The sequence below is a fragment of the Tamandua tetradactyla genome, chromosome 2 (genome assembly GCF_023851605.1).
Source record: "Tamandua tetradactyla isolate mTamTet1 chromosome 2, mTamTet1.pri, whole genome shotgun sequence".
In the NCBI taxonomy this organism is placed as follows: Eukaryota; Metazoa; Chordata; class Mammalia; order Pilosa; family Myrmecophagidae; genus Tamandua; species Tamandua tetradactyla.
In genome coordinates, this window is record NC_135328.1 from 145,451,525 (window position 1) to 145,461,183 (window position 9,659).

The window sequence follows — 9,659 nt, forward strand, 5'->3', positions numbered from 1 at the left end:
TTGCATTGAACTTTGTATTATTTCCCCATTTTTGTTGATTTCATTTATAGGATGTGTGTTATACAAAATGTGTTAGGCTCTAAAGTGTTACTCTCACTGCATTGTTGGTACCTTCTGCCATTCCCAGCCTCTCTCCCCAGTCACACATGTCCCCGTGGTTAACCTATCTCATTCAATTCCGCTTTAAAATTGTTCTTTTTATACAAATGAACTGTTGCCAGTATATTATTTCCCTACACAAAATGTAGCATATTATAGATAATCTTTTGCACTTGGGTTTTTCACTTAAAGATATATCATGAAAGTCATAGCATATCAGTTCAGAGAGATTTTCCTAATTCTTTTATAAACTGCATAGAATGCCTGTATGTAGACAATTCATGGTTCATTCAACCACATTTACAATTACATTGCTTCCATTATTGCTTAATTACCAACAATGCTGCAATGAATAACTTTGTGCATAGGAAGATTTGTACTGTTGGATGTGTATCTCCAGGTTAAATTCCTAAATGTGGTATTGAGCAAAGAATAAATACATATGAAGTTGTGTCAGATATCCCAAAATTCTAATTAGCAACTTTTGCCAGTGCCTCTTCCCCCACAGCCTCACCAACTGTGTTGTTATACTTTTTAATTTTCACCAATTTGATATGTGAAAAATGGTATTTCAACACATTTCTAATAGGCATTTCCCCCATTTTTAGAGAATGAATGTGTTTCCATGGGCTTTGAAAGATTTTAATATATTTTTTGTACGTAAAATATCTATTCACATGCTTTGTTCAGTTCTCCATCAGGTTTTTGTTCATTTGCTCTCACTTTTAAAGAGTTGTATACATATTCAGATATTAGTAATATCTCTATAATGTATGTTGCATACATTTTATCCCAGTTTGTTCATTGTTTTTAATTTCGTTTATGGTGTTCTTTGTCAGGCAAAGGCTTTCTTTTTATGTAATCAAATTTATCAATGTTTAATTTCATCTGAATCTGGATCATAATTAGGAAACCAATCCCCAAATTCCAGATATTAAGGAATTCATCCATTTTTTTCCAGGACCTTTTTAAGGTTTGACCTTTCTAAAATTATTGTTACATTTAGATCTCTGATCCATTTAAAGATTATTCTTCTATATTGTTTGAAGTATGGATATAATTTTAGATGTTTATAAATGGCTGATCAGTTATCAGAGCACTGTATATAAAGAAGCCCATCTCTGTCAAGTTGATTTAAACTGATATGAACAGATAATACACTTGCCTTAGCCAAAAGGCCAAGAAGCAATCATCAAGTGGATTTAAGATGCTCACTTTATTATGTATTGAATAAACATTGTACTTGGGTCTTTTTCTTGAATTTATATTTCCTTCCAGTGCTCTGATTATCAATTGTTGGGCCAACATAAAACTATTTTAATTATGGGGAATTATAATCTGTTTTGATGTCTTGTCTGGTTCACCATAACCTTCCACTTTTTATTTCTTAAGTAATTTTGCACGTTTATTTTTCTACATGAACTTTAGTATCAATATAAATTGTATCTCACTCAATAAAGGTTGTTTCTCTTAAATTAGAATTGCGTTAAATTAAAGAAATATCTAGGGAAATGACATTTACTGATTTTAAGTTTTTTAATTAATAAAGGAGTATTTCTCTACTAGTTTAATTTTAATTTTATCTCATTTGGGATTGTTGGAACGTTTTTTCATGTGCAGTTTTCATATTTCTACTGAAAGTTTATTCTTAAGAATTTCACCTTTTTTTTTCTAGTATAAAAAGAGTTTTATTTACCATTGTGTTCTCTGATAACTATAATGGATACCAGACAAAGGAAGTAAGTTCTATGCCCATGTCCTCAAATGAACAATTCCTGGGATTCCAAGGTTAAAAGAGAGAAAGAGTTTATTTCTAGGTGCAAAGCAGGAGATCAAATGGCCTATTGGCTCCAAATTCTGTCTCCCTGAACTGCAGAAATTCTGATAGTTTTATAATGTCAAAAAATGGGCAGGTTTTAGGGTAATGAGCATAATGATAGCCAACAATGTCATTAGAGGTGATGCAATTATTGAACATGTGCAGATTGATTGCATGCTTAGTCGTACAATGTAGATAAGAAAAAGGTGGTCTTAATATGATGATGGGCATGACTTTAATATTATAACGAGGTATAGGTGACTTATAAGTTAAAGGCTAAGCTACTGTGCATGTCAAGCAGGCACCTGTTTTGGATAGATCCAGTTCTGGTTATCAAGATGACTTTGAAATCAGGGTGGGTTAGTTCAAAGCTGACACAAGTCCTTTCATTAATAAATATTAGGGGCCGTCTTTAGTGATCACAGGACTCCAAAGTTGAAAAACTGGATAAAATGAGTACAAGTGAGGTTCAGTCACAAGACTTTTACAATCACAAGGGCGTGAGATAAAAACTATATACAATCATCATCAAAGATTGAGGCAGTTGGATTACAATTCAGAAATTTCTTAAATCCTAGCTTCTCTGTTACATGATGGCATGCTTAAAGACATACACTAGACATTTTAAAATATCAACTGCTATAAAAAGCTATCTTTTAGATTTTAATATAGATTAAGTGTATTTAAAATTCATCAGATGGATTAAAATGCAAATTAAGTACATCCAAATGGAGAGCTAGTGGAACGGAATTTCAAAGAAATTATTCAAAATAGTGTTCATATAGAAAAAAACTCTTGAAATTGAGAGAGTAAGAGAAAGAATAACTTTCTTGTTGAATAGAAAGAGAATATTTTATCTATGTTAATCAGATTATTTGGTGTTTCAGAAAGACATAGCTAAGGACACGGGGAATAACTGAAGGGATTTGTACTAGTCAGGGTTCTCAAGAAAAACAGAACCAGCAGGATATATCTATAAATATGAGATTTATAAAGGCATTTCATGCAACCAAGGGAATGGAAAAAACCAAAATCTGTAGGGCAGGCTGTGAAGCTGGCAACTTCGATGCAGTGTCTGGACAAACTGCACAGGAGAGGCTCTCTGGCTGAAGAAGCAGTGAAAATGTCTCCTTAAAAGTCTTCAACAATGAGTGGCTCATCTCATTGTGGTAGGAAAGCCTTAGCTGATCACAGATATATTCAGCCAGAAATGCAATCAATTGACTGAGGATTTAATACATCAGCCTTCCTGTTTATCAACCAGCCACAAACTATCTTTGCAGCAACAGTCAGGCCAGTGCTTGCCTGACCAGACAACTGGACACCATCACTTGGCCAAACTGACACCAGAACCTACCCATCACAGGATTATATGTAAGAATTTACCACAAATGTAGAAAACTCCCAAGAAAGATGGATGAAATCCATGCTTAGGTACATAAAAGCGAAAATATAGTACTGAAAACACAAGGAATTAACCAAATAGAAGATGGCAGACAGAAAATGCAAATTTTCTGTAAGGGCATGATGTTAGACTGACTGCTAAATTCCCAATAAACCAGAAAATGATGAACCAATATATTTTTAAAAATGAGAGAAATTGCTCTAATCCTATAATTCTATTCCTGTTAAATACTTTGTTGAGAATAAGTATGAAAAAAAGACATTTTCAGAAAAACAAAATCTGAGGAAATCTGATACTCAAATAAATCTCATCCAAGCAGATTTTTCATGCAGATGGAAAGTTCTTAGCATGAATGTGTAAGCTACAGAAAGGACTGGTGAGTCAAAATAATGGCAAATTTGTGAAGATATCCAAGCAGTCATTGTGTTTGTATTTAAATATAATATTAATAATGGATCATATCAAGGAAAAACTGTCTAGAAATATTTTAATTGGAAGAAAAGAGTATGAATGTTGAAAGGGGTTGAAGTTTAATATATTTGTACAGTCTGAAAGAAGGGTAATATTAACTTCAGTCTTTAACTTTGCATGCTTATAATGTTGGAGTAAATGCTAATAGAGGAAACAGTGTGTAACTAGAAAACAAATGAAAGTTAAAAAAATTCACCTAAGTAAAAAAATAAGAGGGGCTAAAATGTGATAAAAATGGAAACACAGGGTGGGCCACGGTGGCTCAGCAGGTAAGAATGCTTGCCTGCCATGCCCAAGGACCCAGGTTCTATTCCCGGTGCCTGCCCATGTAAATTAAAAAAAAAAAAAAATGGAAACAAAATATTTGATATGAATAAATCTAAACATATATATATATAACTATGGTTGATATAAATTAAATAGTGAAAACATAATTACATACACAATATTATTAATATATTTTAATTATTAAATTAAATAGTAGAAATTTCCATTTTGTTAAAAAAACAATTCAGCTACATGCTATTTGCAAAACCTAATTAAAGGATAACTAGCTACACAACTAAAAATCATGGCATAGAAAAAATTATATGAAACAGATTTTAACTCCAAAAAATCTGGCGTAGCTCTAGTAATACATCTCTTGCCAAAAATAAATCTAGAAGAAATAGGAAATCTGAATTATGCTGTAGCTATTAAAGGAAATGATTCATTTTTCAAGACAAGAGCAAATACGAAGTCCAGAAGGTTTGTACTCAGTTCTACCAATCATTCAAGAAACAGAAATTCCAATAGAAAATAAACTTTTAAATAGAAAGAAAAAAAACTTTTAAATAGAAAGAAACAAAGATGTTCTAACTCATTTTATAAGAATAACATAGCTCTAACTCCAAAAAAGATGAGTCCAATGTGAGAATGGAAAATCATAATCTAGATTAAAGTTAAATATTTTTAATTAAATTAAATTAATAAGATTAAAATATTAGTACATCAAACCCAATAATATACAAAATGAAATATAACATGAAAAATGTAGGGTTATTCTAAGAATACATGTTTACTTAAAAGATTAACTGTACTTAATATAGTTAATGACATTAACAAATTAAATGGGAAAACAATATAATTATCTCACCTATATAAAGCAGAATAAATGTTTCAATAAAATGTATAAATGTATATAGTATAAAATTTAGTATAATAAATTATTCAGCATAAAAGTTTTAATTCAAGGACATTTTCTCAACTTGATAACAGATATCTATTAAACATTTTTCTTCTGGAAGCTTCATCATTTTATTTATGCATTCAGGTTGAGGTATATATTTTCACATAAAGACACTCTGTTTTCCCAATTCGATTTGTCAACTTTCTTTCCCATTGGAATTTTCTCAACACCTTTTTTGAAAAACACCTGAACATGTGCATGAATCTATTTCTGGACTACATTGTTCCTTTAATGTATTTGACTATCCAATAACATCTATCTCATCTACCTTTTCTTTATAGAAAGTGTTGAAATCAGATATATATTCTCCAAAACTGTTTTTCTTTGTCAGAAGAGGTTTGACTATTCTAGACCATCAATATTACAAATATATTGTAGAATTTTTTCAAATAATTCTACCAAAAACCTACTTTGTTTGGGAAGGCATTTAACATGCACAGCAATGTGGGGAAAATTGATATTACACCAAATTTAGTCTTGCCCTCCACGAGCATGATACATCAGTTCATTGATTTAGTTCTGTAATTCTTTTCAGCAGTGTGATTTTTTAGTAAAACCCTCGTGTGAATTTCACTAAATTTATTTTATGTGCTTTACACTAATGTTAAGGGGCACAATTTTTTTAAGTTGCACTTTGCAATTGTTTCTTGCTGGTATATAGAAGTTTCATGAATTTCTCTTTATTGATCATTTTTCTATGACCCAACTATATGTGGCCAAAGCTAAAGGACTAGTTTTTTTAGCCATTGTCAATACCTATGTAATTTTTTGAGATGCCATGGTGTTCTCAATATACACAACAATTTGTTTGTAGATTTATTTCTTCTTTTCCAGGCTCTATGATTTTTAAATTTTTTCTTACTTTATTTTGCCAGGACTGAAAAACCTTTATCTCTGGGTCCAGGAAAACCTGAATGTCTGGCTTTTGGCATTTGGCCCAAGAATGGCAGTGGTATTTATGATGTGCTGGTTAAGATCTGAATTACTCTGGCAATCCCCAGGGTTAGCTTTTTTAAATGTAAATGTGTGACTTGTCTAACCAGTTTGACAAGCCTGATTATCCTACCAAGAGAATTTAAAAATTGGTAAATTTTTGCTTTCCCACAGGTCTTTTAAGCTATTTTCCACTTTTATAAGTCTTTTATCTTTCTGCTCCTCAGCTGAACTCATTTCAAGTGTTTTGTCTTCAAGTTCACTGATTCTTTCTTCTGCCAGCTCCAATCTGCTGTTGAAACCCTCCTGAGAATCTTTCATTTCAGTTATTGTTGTTTTCAACTCCAGCAGTTCTATTTGCTTCCTTTTTAAAAATCCTGTACTTTTATTGTGATTCTCATATTGTTCATTCATTGTTCTCCTGATATCCTTTAGTTCTTTTTCTGTATTTTCCTTCATTTCCTTGAGCATATGGAAGATTGCCTTTTAAAGTCTTTGTAACGTATTACCACAGTCCAGTCTTCTTCACTGATGTTTTCTAAATTTTTATCTTCCTCCTTTGGATGGACCATGATTTTCTGTTTGTTTTGTGACAATCTTTGTTGCACAATGATACTTTTAAATATTAAAAAAAATATTAACTCTGGGGTTTAGTCACTGAGATGTCTGTTTCTTGATTTTGTGTACAGTTAATGATGTGACGTACATATGCTTGAGTGTCAGAAGTTAACAAAACAAAGCAAATCTAAGTCCCAAACAACTTTCATTGTTTCGTTATCTCTGCAAGTTGCCTTTGCATTCAGTGATGAACTCTGTCAGCATTCCAGCCTTCTATTAGGATGGTCAGCCTATAGTTAATGCAAATTGCAAGGTCCTCTCTGTCTTTTCTGGCCTGTGTATTGTCCTGGGTTTAGGCTTACTAGTGGCATAGAAGTTGTGTTTTCAGGAGTTGAATACCTCCTCTACTTCCCAGAAAACATACCTTCTCCCTCTCCCAGGTGTTTCATTGCAGGACACAGAGTAGATAAGTCTTTACCCCAGGCTACCCACCTCAATTGTTTCTTACGTTGCTTTTTATTTCTCAAGCTGCTTTTACCAGAAGGATAGATTCTGAGAGGGCATGCACACTGGAGAGGAGTTTCCTGAGTCCATCTTTCCCTGCTAGAACAAGGCCAGGGACCCACAAAGGGAGCACCAGCCAGCTCCAAACTGCCCTGCAGAGAGATTATTAGAGAGGGATTAAGATGGGCACCAGGAGCTTCTTCCACAGCTCCCCAAAGCTGTGCTTTCTTGACTTGGCACCTGCCTCACAAATGCAGGCCTTCAACTGTCCTCCATAGCTCTGAGGAGGCATATTTATTCTATTTAAGTCTGTTCTGTTACTTTCATCTGATGTGGGTTCCAACAGTGGCTGCCCTCAGAGGCAGACCCCCAGTGTTCTGGAGTAGCTATTCAGAAGCAGTGAGCTGTGATAGGAAGTCTCCACCACACACACCAGATCTTGGGGAACTGGATTTTATATCCCTTTCTGGCACCAGGAATTTACAGGAGGGGCTTGACTTAATTGAGAGATTGGGAAATATGCTCTGGTAATCACCACACATACCAATTTACTGGTATTTACTATAATTTTATTTTTTATTAATTAATGGAAAAAAAGAAATTAACCCAACATTTAGAAATCATACCATTCTACATATGCAATCAGTAATTCTTAACATCATCACATAGATGCATGATCATTGTTTCTTAGTACATTTGCATCAGTTTAGAAGAACTAGCAACACAACCGAAAAAGATATAGAATGTTAATATAGAGAAAAAAATAAAAGTAATAGTAGTAAAAACAAAACAAAACAAAACAAAACAAAAACCTATAGCTCAGATGCAGCTTCATTCAGTGTTTTAACATGATTACTTTACAATTAGGTATTATTGTGCTGTCCATTTTTGAATTTTTGTATCTAGTCCTGTTGCACAGTCTGTATCCCATCAGCTACAATTACCCATTATCTTACCCTGTTTCTAACTCCTGCTGGACTCTGTTACCAATGACATATTCCAAGTTTATTCTCGAATGTCGATTCACATCATTGGGACCATACAGTATTTGTCTTTTAGTTTTTGGCTAGACTCACTCAGCATAATGTTCTCTAGGTCCATCCATGTTATTAAATGCTTCATAAGTTTATCCTGTCTTAAAGCTGCATAATATTCCATCGTATGTATATACCACAGTATGTTTAGCCACTCGTCTGTTGATGGACATTTTGCCTGTTTCCATCTCTTTGCAATTGTAAACAATGCTGCTATAAACATTGGTGTGCAAATGTCCGTTTGAGTTTTTGCCCTTAATTCCTTTGAGTAGATTCCCAGCAATGGTATTGCTGGGTCGTATGGCAATTCTATATTCAGCTTTTTGAGGAACTGCCAAACTGCCTTCCACAGTGGTTGCACCATTTGACATTCCCACCAACAGTGGATAAGTGTGCCTCTTTCACCGCATCCTCTCCAGCACTTGTCATTTTCTGTTTTGTTGATAATGGCCATTCTGGTGGGTGTGAGATGATATCTCATTGTGGTTTTGATTTGCATTTCTCTAATGGCCAGGGACATTGAGCATCTCTTCATGTGCCTTTTGGCCATTTGTATTTCCTCTTCTGAGAGGTGTCTATTCAAGTCTTTTCCCCATTTTGTAATTGGGTTGGCTGTATTTTTGTTGTTGAGGTATTTACTATAATTTGCTAGCCTCTTCGTCCTGCTCTTTCCTGGATGCTGCACAGTGTTCTACTGGGTTCTGGCATTTCAAAATAGCTAATTGAGACAGGTCTTGCCTGTTTAATAATTGTTCTAATGGAGAGACTGATTCTTGGGGCTTCTACTTCATCATCTCCTCTCCTCCTTTTAAATCGTTTGTTTAAGGGCTACCAGCTATGAACCCATAAGGGAAGGGTATTGATTTAGAGATTGTAACAGAACTCCAAGTAGATGAATTATGTTGTCTGGGCTTTTATAGGCATGCCCAATTTGATATCTTGATACCACTGTTCCAGCCTTCACAGAGGCATTTGTGACAAGGGAAACAATCTGTTTGATGCAAAGAGTTCTAGGGGCTATTGCTGTTGGATGCGTTGTTTTGTTTTGTTTTGGTGCAGATCTCACTCAAGCTTAAGAAATTGCTGTAGCCAATTTAGTTAGCTGGCTCAAGCAATTCCTTTCTCTTCCTTTGGTATATTATCTGCCTGGTAAATATTTTCTACTCTTATTTTCAGGGAAGCACTTGTGCAGGTACCTCCTGTGTGAGAAGTCAAATGTAGGCAGTTGCATTTATTAGTCAGGATCTCCTTCTTTCCCCAAATTCAAATAGAGAGATTTTATTAGAGCATCTCTTCACCATCCCCTTCTTAATTAAAGTCCTTATAATTTCACCAAATGCCTTGCTGTTGGCCTACAAAATATTTCAGCCCATGAGAAGTTGTTAGCATTAAGTACAATTTCTTAATTGTATCACTAAGTAGAATTTTCAGCTTTTCCAATAGTTTCCTATCCTTGGCACCCTCCCCGTCTTTGCTGAGCTTTATCTCTCTTTCATAATTTTTGACTCCTCCCCCTTATTTTGACCTTTCTCTATTCCCTGGTGCAAATCCTCTTCATTACTGTTGATGGGTTAATTATGTCCTCAACTTATAAAAGGACTCCATCAT

General features: G+C 34.2%; 1 pseudogene; it reads right to left on the bottom strand.

Annotated features, from left to right (window-relative positions):
* Positions 1-1,142: 1,142 nt before the first annotated feature.
* Positions 1,143-1,289, bottom strand: LOC143675121 (U2 spliceosomal RNA; annotated as a pseudogene).
* Positions 1,290-9,659: the final 8,370 nt, after the last annotated feature.